The 15,168-nt window shown below is 32.8% G+C and overlaps 1 non-coding gene across 1 annotated transcript; it reads left to right on the plus strand.

The window, feature by feature from the left end:
* The first annotated feature begins 600 nt into the window (after nt 1-600).
* Nucleotides 601-708, plus strand: LOC131179617 (U6 spliceosomal RNA). Its single transcript, XR_009148508.1, has one exon. It is a non-coding gene; the product is annotated as a U6 spliceosomal RNA (small nuclear RNA).
* The last annotated feature ends 14,460 nt before the right edge of the window (nt 709-15,168 follow it).

Raw genomic sequence — 15,168 nt, forward strand, 5'->3', positions numbered from 1 at the left:
GGATATGTGTTCATTTGTAATGGAGGTGCGATCGGTTGGAAGAGTTCCAAGCGAGCACGCATTGCAGATTCCACTCACGAGGTGAGTATATTCTTTGCATCGAATCTTTGCAAAGGAAAGTTTGGATAAAGAAGTTCATGACAAAACTTACAGTAGTTCCTTCCATTGAGTCAGCAGTTCCATTACACTGTGACAACAATGGAGCAGTCATACAGACTAAGGAACCAAGGTCTCACCAGAAATCCAAACACATAGAAAGGCGCTACCACATTATCAGAGAAATTGTAACAGCCCGATCCTTCTCCAGTTAGTATTGCCCACTTTGGCCCATGGGCCTCACGGATTTGTCCCTTGGGAGGTTTCATTCCCAAAAGCGCGCTGACCAGGTGAGGAAGACTCCCACATATATGGCCCAAATCTTTTCTTCCCGTTTCCGATGTGGGACACGAAGTTTTCACCCCAGTGCGTAGCTGGTTGAACAAGCACGTCCCAACCCCATCCCTGGGTCATGACAAGCCCACCAGCTTCCGCCTGGTGCGTCCTCGCACCACACACCGTACTAGAGGGAGTCCAGCTCTGATACCAAATTGTAACAGCCCGATCCTTCTCCAGTTTGGACATCCGATAAAATTGGAACGATACAGAGAAGATTAGCATGGCCCCTGCGCAAGGATGACACGCACAAATCGAGAAATGGGCCAAAGCGGACAATACTAACTGGAGAAGGATCGGATCGTTACAGAAATAGTTGGGCGAGGCGATGTAGCCATGCAGAAAATAGCATCAGCTGAAAATCCAGCTGATCCATTCACTAAGCCTATGTCATAGACTCAGTTAGACCGACATCTTGAGAAGATAGGTCTAAGATATTGTAATGAATGGCTCTAGTGCTAGTGGGAGATTGTTGGTAGTATGCCCTAGAGCATATCATTTAGTATGTATCTTGTACATATTTCTAATTAATAGAAAAGGCTTTAGAAGCTATTCAAGGGCTGCCATAGGTGTTCTTGGTGTGGACAAGCTAGAGGGACAACATCTGGTGTCCTGAAGAAGAATCTCAAAGGCGCAGACATGCTGCAGCACATCAAGAGGTTAGTGTAATCATTCTTGATTTAATCTAGGGTTCTAAAATTAATGTGATTAATTTTAAAATCTTAAATGGCTAATACAGATCCAAAAACATATTAAAATATTTTTAATATGTTGTTTATCATTGAAATCAAATAGATAAAAATAAATCTTGCATGGTGCATGTGACCCTAGGTGAAAATTTTTGAATTCAATGGTATAATCTTGTGTTTTTCACGCTTCCGTTCCTTCAAATACATCCAGTGAATGCAACCCGAAATGTCACGCTTCCATTGTGTTATTGATTTGCAAAACGATATTATTCAGTTATTTGATTGAATTGTGTTATTGATTTGCAAAACGATATTATTCAGTTATTTGATTGAATTGTGTTATTGATTTGCAAAACGATATTATTCAGTTATTTGATCGAATTGTGTTATTGATTTGCAAAAAGGTATTATTCAGTTATTTGATCAAATTGTGCATGAATTGGCAATACGGTATTCTTAAACTATTTGACTAAATTGTGTTATTATGAATTTTGATAATTTGTGAATTGGAGTTTAAATTCCTTATGACATTCATTGTCTTGAATTTAACTATGGTTTTAAGTATCCACTATTGATATGATTTATGAATTGTGAATTAAAATTGTATTTGGTTAATGTTGTGCACCACTGAGACATTGTCTCGTGATAGCTTTATTCTTTGCCGAGTAGAGGGACAGAGCAGGCAGACTAGGCGCTAATACATCCAGTGAGGATTACAGTATAATGAGTATACCAATATTTTGCATTTTGTACTGTAATGTATGACACTGTATGTATATTTTGTTTTTGTTTTGAGCAGTTGTAAATTCAAATTGTACCTTGAAGTTGTAAATTAATTATGAGTTATTTGACTTGTAAAAATTGTATTATATTTCCTTATCTCAGACTTTGAAAAATTTCTATGGAATTGAGTTGAGAAATGTGTTGTATTGAGAAAAATGTTGGAGTTGAGATTTGGAAAATAATTGAAGTGCTTTTTACAGGTTTTCTGAAGAACTGTTTTGTCCAAAATACAAATGGCACCTTGCCAAAATTTTTACAGATATTCCAAATAAATCAAATGAGTTAGTTGTTTCACTTCAGTTTACCAAAGTCTTTAACACCTATAAATAGTGCTCACCACTGTAAAAGAAGTAAGAAAAGTTTTTAAAATCCCTTGTAGTGTATTTAATGGGTTATCAGTAGACGGAGTTGGTAATTCATCAGGTATACTACGGGATCATGTCATGCCTTACAGAGGGGTAGGGTGTGACATTTCGGGTTTCGGTCAAAACTACAAACTTGTAGATCTATGTCTTATTGCATGCGGGGTAAAATTTCAGGTCATTCTGAGTTATGTAGACCAAGTTATGGTCATTTTACTATTGCTAGTCAAATTGCACCAAAATTGGTCACTTTAGGTCACTTTAGGTTAATTTTGCCAGTTTTTGGACCTGAACTTGTGCAAGCTATTTGACTTGCTTATGGTCATTTTTGGGCTTTGGTGTCTTCATAAGACTTGTAGATATGGGTCTTAACTATTCATGGTTAAAATTTCAGGTCAATTGGGCCTGTTTTGAGTGAGTTATGGCCTAAATACTAACTACTGCCCAAATGGTCAATTTTCAGGCCTTATTTGCACTTAATCCGGATTTGGTCATTTTTCAAGCTACCTTGCAAGCAGAATTTTGGCAAACTTTCTTCATGAAAGTTGGCACATTTTGTGCCTAGTTTCACCTCCAATTAGTCTCATACCAATTGGAGCCACACACTTAAAGTTCTAGGCCTAAAACACAAACTGCCTTATTGTATTTCCTTCATACACATCAAGGATCACTTTTAACAATTACCAAATTCAACATTCAAGCCAATTCTGATTGTACCATAACCTAAACATAATTCACAACATATTATAGGTCATTTTGGCAGCTTACAATTACATTCAATGTGCACCATTTAGTACAGAAATTTTCAAACCAAATTTACAACAATTCAATCACCTAACCATAACACTTTTACATGTCCAACTTCACACCATCACACACATACCCAAACTGCCATAATAACCAACACAATTCAACATTAATATTCTATAATCCAAACATGAAATAACATCCTTATGGTTCACCAAACCAGGCTGCCATTTCATGCATTACATTCCCATAATTTCCAAGCATTCAAATTTCAATACACATTCACATATCCTAAGTATACATCACCCAATTAATTTCCTACACAATATACATTTAATCAATCCTTTAATTCACCATTTACAAGCAAAAATAAACTGTCTTCAAGGTGTTTCCATGGCTACCAAAAGTACACTTCCCCCTTTAAACATCAAACCTCAAAAATCTCTCCGTAAATCAAACACCCATAACATCCTTACAAACTTTAACAAAGCAATAATCAAAAACACAAACTTACCTATTGTTGGGACTTGTTAAATCTTCACTAATCTCCCTTGATTTTTGTATCTACTTCTTCCTTGTGAGGTGGGGCTCAAAATTAGCGAAGAAGCTTTGGTGTTTAGAGGTGGAATGGAGGAGATTTGAAGGCTTCAAGCAAATCGGCCATGGGAGAACTTTGGAAGCTTCATTTCGGAAATGGAAGTGAATGAAGGTTGAAGAAGAGTTTAGTGGGTTTACATCTACCCACTTAGTGAATATTTTAATCCACAGTGCTCCACTCACCAAAAATCAATTATATTATATGTTTTAAGTGCTAATTACTCGAATCACACTCCACTTTTGCTATTTATGTTAGGTACCCCTAATTTAATTTTTCATGGCATTTTCCAAGTGTAATATTATTTATTTTTAATGGACATTTAGGTCAAAAGACAACTCGGGATGTCAAATGGCCGCAATGCCCCTGTTTGGGTTACATTCTCGATTTTTCGGTAACACCGAGTTTTGTCCGTTTTTCGATTTATCACTTTTCTTTGTACTAATTATTTAATTTTCATTTAATATTTCTAATAGTATTTGTATTTCAATAGGTGTCTATTTAAGTCCTAAAAATATTTTCTAGGGTTCCCCGCGGTCCAGGGCTAGCCAACGGTCCACGCCGTGACTTCCCGGTGCGGTCACTCATTGCTAGGGTTCTCGGCTCGCTTAACTTGGTTACATTTCTTTGCTATTATTTTTCCTTTGTTTTTCTTGTATTTTCTTTTCTTGTATTTCATTATTTTATGTCTCCTCACTCATATCGAAGTGTAGTTCTAGGCATTCTAGCTGTCCGGACAACACTTGTCATTGGAACAGTAGAACGCACTACCGAACATAGGGGTGTTACAGTATCAAGTAATTAACCAAAAAGATTATGGTCTTTTAATCAAATTGATCCTCCCACTAACTTAGTGAATCCTACACTTCCAAAGTAGAAAACGGAAATCCTAGTTGGATGGATTTCTAGTGAGTGATTGAATTCTTATAATTCTACTGATCATCCTCAGGTACATCCGTTATTGGAATTACAATAAACTATAAGTGAGCAACTCCTTGCCCATCACATCTCATGTGAGGTTCAATCCTTTACCTTGCCCCTAATGCTCAAAATCTCAAGTACATCCATTATTGACTTATCTTGCATTAGTTAAGTTGATCCCATTGAGCCAGTAATTATGCAAATAATTTTAATGTCCTCAGGTACATCCAATATTGGCCACCAAACCATTTACATATTTACAACATCTCATGCTTAACAATTATTATTAAGAAAATCTCTTAAATTAATTACAGCTTATGCAACTATTTAAAATTTCTTAAAATAATTGCCCCAATGGAGGGTCCATGTTATAATTACTTTAATTATAGCATTTCCAACTTAATCATTTGTTTGGAAGATTTTATAGTCATCCTAATTACTATTAAGGTCTCACTTTGCACATTATCCATTTAGCATGCATATATCATATAATTGCTACATTCCCATACATCTCATACATCCATGGATAAGTAGTAAATATGGTATGATCATGGACTTTCTAAGGGATTCAATTCTGAGCCACCAAGAATTCAATCAGGGCATTCCTAGGTTCATTTCATTCATTCATTTTACAAGAGTTGCTGAAGGAGTAAATAATCAACACTTGATCTTGAATTCCTCCCACTGGTCCCACCAATGCTCTTGACCTCCTTGAACTTCTTGCAATCCAATATTACAAAGTAATCCTTGGCATACCAAGGCAAATTTACAAGAACTTAAATAAATGAAATTACAGCAAAAAATTATTACAAACTTAATAATACATTCCCAAATAAATTAAAATAAATTAATTAATTTACAATCCCAAAGAAACATAAAAGAAATAAATCCAATCACATTGGTCTTTTATAGTCCATGATAAGCCATCATGCATATCACTATTTAACAATTAAATAAAATATACATACTTAAATTAAATTGAATATCTCATATTCAACTGAAAAATCCAGATTTGAATATGATTCAAATAAATTTAAAAATTCAGATTTGAATCTCATTCAAACAAATTTAAAAATTCAGATTTGAATCACATTCAAACAACCTTAAAAAATCAGATTTGAATCACATTCAAACAATTTTTAAAAATTCAGATCTGAATATTATTCAAACAACTTTAAAAAAATCAGATTTAAATATGATTCAAACAACTTTAAAAATTCATATTTGAATAACATTCAAACAACTTTTAAAATTCAGATTTGAATCACATTCAAACAATTTTTAAAATTCTGATTTAAATCAAAATTTAATTGTGTGATTAAAATTCTAATTAAACAATTTAATTGGACATAGGATGAGCTTTTAGATCATACAACAATTGTAAATTAAAAAGCCAAACCTTTGCACCACCCATGAAGCCAAACCATGCGCACCATTGATGGTGATCTCTTGCATGCCGCCACACATCCATTGCAACAAGCATTGGATAAATCATCTCATGGTTAAAACACACAATTAAATCATATAATCAACAATCTAAATGGCAAATATAGTGGCTCTGATCACAATTAAAGAAACGGAAGCGTGAAAAACACAAGTTTATGCCATTGAATTCAAAATTTTCACTTAGGGTCACATGCATCATGCAAGATTTATTTTTATCTATTTGATTTCAATGATAAAAAAACATATTAAAACTCTTTTAATATGTTTTTGATCAGTATTTTCCATTTAAGATTTTAAAATTAATCAGATTAATTTTAGAACCCTAGATTAAATCAAGAACAAACACACTAACCTCTTGATGCACTGCAGTGTATTTGCACCTTTGAGATTCGTCTTCAGGACACCAAATGTTGTCCCTCTAGCTTGTCCACACCAAGACCACTTATGGCAGCCCTTGAACAGCTTCTAAAGCTTTTTCTATTATTTAGAAAATCAAGTTTTACCTTTTAAGAGATTAAGAATGTAAACAGAACACTAGAAATAATTTCTGGTGTTCTTAATTCAAGAGATTGATGGCTAATCTCTTTGAATTAATAAGAGATGAAGAAGAAGAGATGGAGAGCTTCAAAATGGCGTGACAAAGGAGGACTGGCTGCTGGTTTTCTTATTTTTAATTCATAACAACACTTATATAGCTAGGTCAACACATTAAACCTTTGCCACATGTCACCCTCTAATTAGTTCTAGGTTTAATTGACCCAATCACATTGTGCCAAGTGTCAAACCTATATTTAATCTTAATTTTAATCATCTTACATGATTAAAAGACATTTGGCAAGCTTATGTGTAATGCCATGTGTCACCATTTTATGGTGCCACATGTCACCCTGTGAAATGATCAAAATGCCCCTGTGTATTAATTTTGAGTTCTCAAACCAAATTAATTATTTCTCTTCTTCTAATTAATTTATATCAAATATAAATCAATTAATTAATCTTTATTAGTTAATTTCTCAATAATTAAATTCATATTTAAACACTTTAAATATAAATTTAACTTATACTATACATCTAATAATCTAGATTTGGTTTCAAGTCTTGCTAGGGACTTTGCAATCTAATTGCAAACCAAACCTATTTAATTAATCAATTAAACTCTTTAATTAATTAATTAAATCATATTTAATTAGGTGATAACTTTTGTATGTGTGTGACTTACTAGGCTCATCACTAATTGGCAATGAGATATGATATCAACTCTTAATATCATCGAAACCCTTTCTTACCATAAATGATTTCTCCAAATCATTTTATGCACCTCATAGACCATGGTTAACACCTAGCATAGCATGCCATGGCCACCCAATTAGTAATAAGGTTTACCTTAAATGAACCTATAATCATATGCTACCATGCATTGGAATCTCTCTATTACAAAATCCCAACTCAAGTTGGAGTCATGGTTTATGTCAAACTCCATTTGCTATAACTATTATGTTCTCTTTTAATTCCAGTTATTGATTAAAAAGATTTTTCTCATCAGAAACTCTTTTCTGAATAAATCTATCTGTCATGGCCAGGAACTTGAAACATTAAGAACAATTAAATGAACATAGGATTTTATCTCTATTTACTTAGAGGAACAGATTCCATCTTGATCAACACCTACCTCCATATATAACTAGTAGGAGCCAACACATGCCCATATACCCGTACACAGTACAAGTATGAAAGCAATATCAAACTCAAACTACCTATATACAAGATAACTGTGCTATCTCAGGTCTATAGATTATATGCACTAATATGATTTATGACAAAAAATTGACAAGAGTAAACTCCATGTGCTTGTCATAAGTGTCACTGGTTCGGCCTACTTGTCATTTGTAAGTGCCTATCATGTTTGTCATGTGGCATGAGACTCACCATTCCATCTTATTTATATCTCATATAAATAACTTGAAAACAAACATGAATATAATCTTTCTGGATAAGTCATGTCCTTATTATGAAGTATCCTCGATTGTGAACCTATTTTTGATACTTTGTACTAGAAATATTGTCACTGATATTCTTAACAACTTAAGAATAGAATTTCTAACAAAATATCAATGGACCTTTTCTATTACACATAAATATCTTATGTAAATGGAAAAGTGGAAATGCCTTTTATTAATAAAAACATGTACAAGATACATACTAAATGATATGCTCTAGGGCATACGACTAACATGACATTAAGCAGTTGTACTATGAAGAAAAAAAATATTTAAATTACAAGTCAAAACAGAATTTTAAAACTAGCTCCAATACCACTAAAACATGTCACACCCTACCCCTCTGTAAGGCATAACATGATCCCATAGATACCTAATGAATTATCAAATTTTGTCTACTAATAACCCATTAAATACACTACAAGGGATTTTAAACCTTTTCTTATTTCTTTTTACAGTGGTGAGCACTTTTGACAGGTGTAAAATTTTTTTTTATCTGAAGTGAACCAATTAATAAATCTGAAGTAGCAATAATTTTTGTAAAAATTTTGGCAAAGTGCCATTTGTATTTTAAATAAAACAGTTCTTAAAAAACTTGTAAAAAAGGACTTCCAATATATTTCTTCAATCCCAAACTCCAATAACAGTTCAACATAATAAATTTCTCAACATTTGTCAACTCAATTCAATAACAATTTTCCAGTGTTTCCAAAAGTTGAGATAAGAGAAATATATCACAATATTTTTACAGGCCAAAATAATTTACAATTTTAGTTTATAACTGCTCAAGACTAGTACAATATATACATACAGAGCACATACATTATAACAAAACTACAAAATATGGTATACTCAATATACCCGACAAAATCTCAAAATGTAGCACAAGCAGCCTACTATGCTGCTTTGTTCGTCTTTCTACCTGCGACAACAATGAAAAAGCTATCGCTAAGCCAATGTCTTAGTAGTGCAAAACATTAAGAAAATACAATTTAAAATCATAAACCATAAATCATATGAACTATGGATACTTAAAATCATAGTTAAATTCAAAAGACAGTGAATGTCATAAAGAATTAAACTCCATTTCACAATATCACAATAAATATCAATAAATCACACACACTGCTTAATCATGATTCCATAGTCCAATTCGTCCCAAAAGTCGATGGCTAGTGAGAAATAACATAGCTAGCTAGCAATAATATGAGTACTCATCCTATTCGTCCTGAATTGGCACACACCTCAACACTTCAGCTAGAGAGGGAATTCAAAGCCAATTCATCCCACTAGACAAGCTAGCGAAGAATTCAATCAAATATACATGATAGTTGTGGTTTCAAACCATTTGCAATATTTTTCAATCAATAAGTATCCATCAAATATCATTCAAACATAATTTTTCACAATTTAAGCATAACAGACAAATTGTCATAATTTATTTCCAGTGAAAATTCAAAAGAAATAACTGTTGTGCACAAACCTCTAAAGAGTAACCTCTTGGCCCTGACTCAGTGTTTCCTTCCCCTTTCTTGAGTCTTTTTTAACTGAAACACACAATTTAAAGTGTTTCAGTACTCATTTAAACTGTCTCTAATAATAAGGTTCAATAATTAAATTTATTTAATACTATTGCTCTCCTTAGTCAACCTATTATGTTGACCTTTGATGCACTCTAGGTGAATTAATTTTAATGTTACCTATATGTCACATTTTATAGTCATTTAGTGTTGGTATAAGTTACCAATTCCATTTTTAAGTGTATTGCATTTCATTACAATTTATCGGATTTCGGTATGCTGTTTTGACCTAACCGGATGACCTAGTTTCCTTGGTTTTCGGTTTCTGGTCCAACTTACAAACTTATAAGTCTATGTCATAGTGAACTTTTGCCACAAATTTTAGATCATTTGGAGTTTACTAGACCAAGTTATGGTCATTTTACTATTGTTGGACAGATTGCACTAAAATGGCAAACTTAGGTCATTTTTAGGTCATTTCTAGTTCTAGCAGTTTTTATACCCGAACTTGTGCAAGCATTTTGACTTGCTTATAGTCATTTCTGGGTTTTGGTGTCTTCATAAGAGTTGTAGCTTTATGTCTAATCTATCCATGGTAAAACGTTTAGGTCAATTGGACCTGTTTTGAGTGAGTTATGGCCAAAATACTGACTGCTGTCCAAATGGTCAAGTTTCAGGTTTACAAGGTCACTAATTTGGATTTGGTCAATTCTCATGTCACTTTTTGGACAGAATTTAGGTAGGCTTTCTTCATGAAAGTTGGCACATTTTGTGCCTAGTTTCACTTCCAATTGGTCTCATACCAATTGGAGTCACACACTTAAGGATATAGGCTCATTTGTACACTGCCCTCTACATGCCTTTCAAACACCAAATCAAACACATATTTACCAACTACATCTTCACTTCCCCAAACCATTCTGCATTTGGCACTAACCATAGCCATTCATCTCTTTACATTATAGGTCAACTTGGACAGAATATAACAACTTCACAATACACCAAATGCAATCATAATTCACAAAGTCCAAAACCAACAATATATACACATAAACACTCCTAATTATCACACATTACTTCCATCATCAAATTACACATTTATTCTCTACTCAATTATACACATAAGCTGCCACTTTTATTACCATAATTGAACAACCTTTTCATGAATTTAAACATTTCAATCTTCATCTTGAGGCGGCCAAAACAATACACATACATATCAAACTTCCATTTTCACTTTTCAACTTACAATCACACTTTATACATGGTGAATCACTCCTATACATATAAGCACTCTAATTAACTTCATTACCCATCAAATTCATATAAGAACAAACCACTTACCTTAGACTTTCATGGCTGCCCAAAATGGTACGCTTTAATTGTTAGTAGTATGCCCTAGAGCATATCATTTAGTATGTATCTTGTACATAATTTTATTAATAAAGGCATTTCCACTTTTCCGTTTACATAATATATTTATGTGTAATAGAAAAGGTCCATTGATATTTTGTTAGAAATATTATTCTTAAGTTGTTAAGAATATGAGTGACAATATTTCTAGCACGAAGTATCATAAATAGGTTCACAATCGAGGATACTTCATAATAAGGACATGACTTATCCAGAAAGATTGTATTCATATTTGTTCCCAAGTTATTTATATGAGATATAAATAAGATGGAATGGTGAGTCTCATGCCATATAACAAACATGATAGGCACTTATAAATGATAAGTAGGCCGAACCAGTGACGCTTATGAGAAGCACATGGAGTTTACTCTTGTCAATGTTTTGTCATAAATCATATCAGTGCATATAATCTTTAGACCTGAGATAGCACAGTTATCTTGTATATAGGTAGTTTGAGTTTGATACTGCTTTCATACTTGTACTATGTATGGGTATATGGGCATGTGTTGGCTCCTACTAGTTATATATGGAGGTAGGTGTTGATCAAGATGGAATCTGTTCCTCTAAGTAAATAGAGATAAAATCCTATGTTCATTTAATTGTTCTTGATGTTTCAAGTTCCTGGCCAGGACAGATAGATTTATTCAGAAAAGAGTTTCTGATGAGAAAATCTTTTAATCAAGAACTGGAATTAAAAGAACATAATATTCATAGCAAATGGAGTTTGACATAAACCATGACTCCGGCTTGAGTTGAGATTTTGTAGAAGAGAGATTCTAGTGCATGGTAACATATGATTATAGGTTCATTTAAGGTAAACCTTATTACTAATTGGGTGGCCATGGCATGCTATGCTAGGTGTTAACCATGGTCTATGAGGTTCATAAAATGATTTAGAGAAATCATTTATGGTAAGAAAGAGTTCTGATGATATTAAGAGTTGATATCATTTCTCATTGCCAATTAGTGATGAGCCTAGTAAGTCACACACATACACAAGTTATCACCTAATTAAATATGATTTAATTAATTAATTAAAGAGTTTAATTGATTAATTAAATAGGTTTGGTTTGCAATTAGATTGCAAAGTCCCTAGCATGACTTGAAACCAAATCTAGATTATTGGATGTATAATATAAGTTAAATTTATATTTAAAGTGTTTAAATATGAATTTAATTAATGAGAAATTAATTAATAGAGATTAATTAATTTATTTATATTTGATATAAAATAATTAGAAGAAGAAAAATAATTATTTTGGGTTGAGAACTCAAAATTAAGACACAGGGGCATTTTGGTCATTTTGTAGTGTGACACGTGGCATCATGAGATGGTGACACATGGCATAACACATAAGCTTGCCAAATGTTTTTTTTTAATCATGTAAAATGATTAAAATCAAGATTAAATATAGGTTTGACACTTGGCATAATTTGATTGGGTCACTTAAACCTAGAGCTAATCAAAGGGTGACATGTGGCAAGGGTTTAATGTGTTAACCTAGCTATTTAAGTGTGGTTATGAAAAGAAAAAATAACCAGCAGCCTCTCCTCTCATTTGTCACGCCACTTTGAGCCTCTCCAGCTATTCTTCTTCATCTCTCATCAATTCAAAGAGATTAGCCATCAATCTCTTGAATTAAGAACACTAGAAATTGTTTCTAGTGTCCTGTTTACATCTCTAATCTCTTAAAAGGCAGAACTTGAATTTCTAATTAATAGAAAAGGCTTTAGAAGCTGTTCAAGGGCTGCCATAGGTGTTCTTGGTGTGGACAAGCTAGAGGGACAACATCTGGTGTCCTGAAGACGAATCTCAAAGGCGCAGACACGCTGCAGCACATCAAGAGGTTAGTGTAATCGTTCTTGATTTAATCTAGGGTTCTAAAATTAATATAATTAATTTTAAAATCTTAAATGAGAAATACAGATCCAAAAACATATTAAAAGAGTTTTAATATGTTGTTTATCATTGAAATCAAATAGATAAAAATAAATCTTGCATGATGCATGTGACCCTAGGTGAAAATTTTTGAATTCAATGGTATAAACTTGTGTTTTTCACGCTTCCGTTCCTTCAATTGGTATCAGAGCCACTATTTGCCATTTAGATTGTTTATTATATGATTTAATTGTGTGATTTGATCATGAGATGATTGATCCATTGCTGGTTGGATTAAGAGGTGTGGCGGTACACATGGTGAAGCCACCATTGGTAGCGGCAACAATGGTTCCATGAGTGGTTCAAGGTTTGGCTTTTAATTCTGCAATTGTTGTATGATCTAAGGCCTATTCTTTGACTAATTAAAGTGTTTAATTAGTTGTTTTAATCACACAATTAAATTATGATTTAAATCAGAATTTTAAAAATTGTTTGAATGTGATTCAAATCTGAATTTTAAAAGTTGTTTGAATGTGATTCAAATCTGAATTTTTAAAGTTGTTTGAATCATATTTAAATATGATTTTTTAAAATTGATTCAATAAAATTCAGATCTGATTTTTTAGAAAATATTTGAATGTGATTCAAATCTGATTTTTAAAAAAATGTTTGAATGAGATTCAAATCTGAATTTTTGAAGTTGTTTGAATGTGATTCAAATCTGAATTTTTAAATTTGTTTGAATGAGATTCAAATCTGAATTTTTAAATTTATTTGAATCATATTCAAATCTGGATTTTTAAGTTGAATATGAGATATTCAATTTAATTTAAGTATGTATGTTTTATTTAATTGTTAAATAGTGATATGCATGATGGATGATTATGGACTATAAAAGACCAATGTGATTGGATTTATTTCTTTTATGTTTCTTTGGGATTGTAAATTAATTAATTTATTTTAATTTATTTTGGGCATGTATTATTAAGTTTGTTATAATTTTTGGGTTGTAATTTCATTTATTTAAGTTCTTGTAAATTCGCCTTGGTATGCCAAGGATTACTTTGTAATATTGGATTGCAAGAAGTTCAAGGAGGTCAAGAGCATTGGTGGGACCAGTGGGAGGAATTCAAGATCAAGTGTTGATTATGTACCTTCAGCAACTCTTGTAAAATGAATGAGTGAAATGCACCTAGGAATGCCCTGATTCAATTCTTGGTGGCTCAGAATTGAATCCCTTAGAAAGTCCATGATCATACCATATTTACTGCTTATCCATGAATGCATGAGATGTATGGGAATGTATGCAATTATATGATATATGCATGCTAAATGGATAATGTGCAAAGTGAGACCTTAATAGTAATTAGGATGGCTATAAAATCTTCCAAACAAATGATTAAGTTGGAAATGGTATAATTAAAGTAATTATAACATAAGCCCTCCATTGGGGCAATTATTTTAAGAAATTTTAAATAGTTGCATGAGATGCAATTAATTTAAGAGATTTTCTTAAGAATAATTGTTAAGCATGAGATGTTGTAAATATGTAAATGGTTTGGTGTACAATATTGGATGTACCTGAGGACATTAAAATTATTTACATAATTACTGGCTCAATGGGATCAACTTAACTAATGCAAGATAAGTCAATAATGGATGTACCTGAGATTTTGAGCATTAGGGGCTAGGTAAAGGATTGAACCTCACATGAGATGTGATGGGCAAGGAGTTGCTCACTTATAGTTTATTGTAATTCCAATAATGGATGTACCTGAGATTGATCAATAGAATTATAAGAATTCAATCACCCACTAGAAATCCATCCAACTAGGATTTCCGTTTTCTACTTTGGAAGTGTAGGATTCGCTAAGTTAGTGGGAGGACTAATTTGATTAAAAGACCATAATCATTTTGGTTAATTACATGATACATTTACTAATTAAACTGGTTATTTTCTGCAGTTAATTTTCTGATAAAAATGAGCACAAAACAACCACCACCATCCAATATACTTGCAAGCATACTTGATCACAATAGGTTGACAGGACCAAATCATGCGATTGGCTAAGAAATTTGAAACTTGTCCTGAACCTTGAACATATAGGATATGTTCTAGATTCAAATGTTCCTGGTCCCTTACCTCCAGAGGCCACATAAGAGGAACATGAAACTTTGGACAAGTGGAAGGAGCATGATATGAGAGCTAAGTGTTACATGCTTGCTTCCATGAGTAATGAGTTACAGAAGCAACATGAGAACATGCAGAGTGCTAGTGAGATCCTCCTTCACCTACAAGAGTTGTATGGTGAGCACAACAGGAATGCTAGGTATGAGATATCTAGACAGCTATTCCGTATGAGGATGTCTGAGGGACAGAATGT

Source organism: Hevea brasiliensis, chromosome 4 (assembly GCF_030052815.1).
Source record: "Hevea brasiliensis isolate MT/VB/25A 57/8 chromosome 4, ASM3005281v1, whole genome shotgun sequence".
Lineage (NCBI taxonomy): Eukaryota > Viridiplantae > Streptophyta > Magnoliopsida > Malpighiales > Euphorbiaceae > Hevea > Hevea brasiliensis.